Source organism: Palaemon carinicauda, chromosome 11 (assembly GCF_036898095.1).
Source record: "Palaemon carinicauda isolate YSFRI2023 chromosome 11, ASM3689809v2, whole genome shotgun sequence".
NCBI classification, from domain to species: domain Eukaryota; kingdom Metazoa; phylum Arthropoda; class Malacostraca; order Decapoda; family Palaemonidae; genus Palaemon; species Palaemon carinicauda.
The window spans coordinates 112,241,554-112,244,053 of record NC_090735.1 but is presented as its reverse complement, the minus strand read 5'-3'; positions in this window follow the sequence as shown (position 1 = coordinate 112,244,053).

Genomic DNA, 2,500 nt, shown 5'->3' with positions numbered 1-2,500 from the left:
ATCTAAATAAATATACATACAAGGGGAGGGGTAACGCAAGTTCAGCAAAACCCTATTATGTCAATACAAATTAAGGTAGCCACGGAAGTTACTAAAACTATCCGAAACAAGGAGTGCATATTGAATTAGGGGGGGCCACCTACCACTCAACCTCCCCCTTGTGAAAGGTTTGGAATGTTGTGAGGTTGGCTTTTAGGTATCGCAACTGAATGATTTTCTGTGAATAATGAATCTATTCCTATGCCAATCATGTGTCACACCATCAAGAGATTTTTTCCAAGAATCCAAACTTTCAACCAAAGTGAAAGACATCTAACCTCAGAAAATGCCATTAATTATTTCCTTCTTGTCAGACTGACTGTCGTTCTACCAGTGTCATCGTGTGTACTGAGTTCAGCTTACACAATTTCTATTTCTCATTTCTTTCATTCCAACATTTCACATTTCTTTGTTTGCAGGGCCCTCACATGGGGGAGGGCAGGGGGGGGAGGGCAAATGCCCTGGGGCGGCATTTTGTTAGGGGGAGCGAAAATAGTCTGGACTTGCCGCCCCACAAGATTGATTTAATAATAATTAGCGGGTAAAGGATAAAAGCTTTGAAATTTGTTACCGCAAATAATGATATTTGCAATTAAGCCATTAAAACAAAAAAAAAATTAAAATATTTCCCCGATTTTTTTTCTTTTTGCAATAGAGTTAATCATTGGGCCCTAAAGAATTATTTGGCAAAAATGAAGTAGAAGTTGATGCAGTGTGCAAAGGCATGGAGCAAAAATATGACGAAGACCTGAAAGCATCAGAACTATGTCCAGAGATACAAGATGTAAAGTTCTTAGTAAGGAACAGGAACATAGAATCACCCTTAGTTTTATTATGAAATATGGTGAAGGATTCGCTAACCTTCACGTGGCACTTAGGTTATTATTGACTGTAGGGATATCAGGTGCTTCATGTGAAAGATCCTTCAGCAAATTGAAGCTCATTAAGACATACCTGAGAAATACTATGGGCCCGGAGAGACTTTCAAATTTGGCACTCCTCAGCATTGAGTCAGAAACACTGATGTCAATGAATTTTGAAAATGTAATTCATGAATTTATCATAAGCAAAGCAAGAAAATTAATTTGCTAAATGTTAAAAAACTGTAGCCTAACCTGATGTGCGTATATAATATATATATATATATATATATATATATATATATATATATATATATATATATATATATATATATATATATATATATATATATATATATATATATATATATATATATAGGGGATGGGACATTTAAGCCGTGGCCATTTTGCCTTGGCCATCTCGCCACATTCCATTTTCCGTGGACTATTTTTGCCGCAGACCAGTCTCGCCGCATATATACATATTTTGCAAAAAGCAAAACTGTTGCATAGGTTCTTTCAACTAATTTGAGTGTTTAATATATGATGCTAATTCTGAGGTGGAAGTCAAAATTTGTTTAAAATATTTGTTATTTTTTTTATCATCTGTTTGACTAAGAAAATTGCAATTCCTTTTCTTCCAAATACCAAAATTCTACATGATGCATTACAGCTATCAGCTAATAAAAACTGATCTTCGATACTATCAGTTATATGATAGGGTTTAAAGCTATCGGTTATTACAAGTTCTAAATTGCTCGGATTTCCTGGGAAATCGGCAATTTTTTTTTTCCGCTTCCTATGCAGAATTTTCTTTAGCGATCGGGTGATAGGCATCACTCCTTGACAAGCTTAGGGAAATTTACAAGGCACTCGTTAACTACTTGAGAAGTTTCAAGAGTTCGCACTTTTATCTTTGTTGTAACTATCTCTCTTTCAACTTTAGATGCCGAGGCTGCATGCGTGTGTTCATTAATTTGTTTTACCACTTCACGATTTCTCACGTGTATCCGAGCTTTGCAGAGCTTTCTTTTCACACAAAATGTTCTTATCTTATCAACAGCATAATCATTGAACACGTATATACAGTATAGTTGTCGTGTGAATACTTTTCTCTTCCTTGTGTAGACAATATCGAAGACTGCATTTCTTCGATATTTTCTATTTAGATGTTGCTCCTTGGGAAGTCAAGATAGAGCTGTAAATTACTTTATAACTTTAGAATACTAAACTAGAAAAAAATGTAAATAACTTTAAACTAACGAACTACCAGACCAATCACGCCGCATATATACTTTGTATATATATATATATATATATATATATATATATATATATATATATATATATATATATATATATATATATATATATATATATATATATATATATATATATATATATGTATATATATATAGATAGATAGATATGTAGTATATTCAATTTTCTACCAAATAATGAAAAGTATACTGTATATGTATTTATTTTCTTCCTAATTCTGATATGTAAATAAATCTTGTGAATGTTTAATAATGAAATTTATTATGTTATGGTTGAATGTTTCTGTACTGCTGATAGAATTTTGTTTTTTTAAATCAATT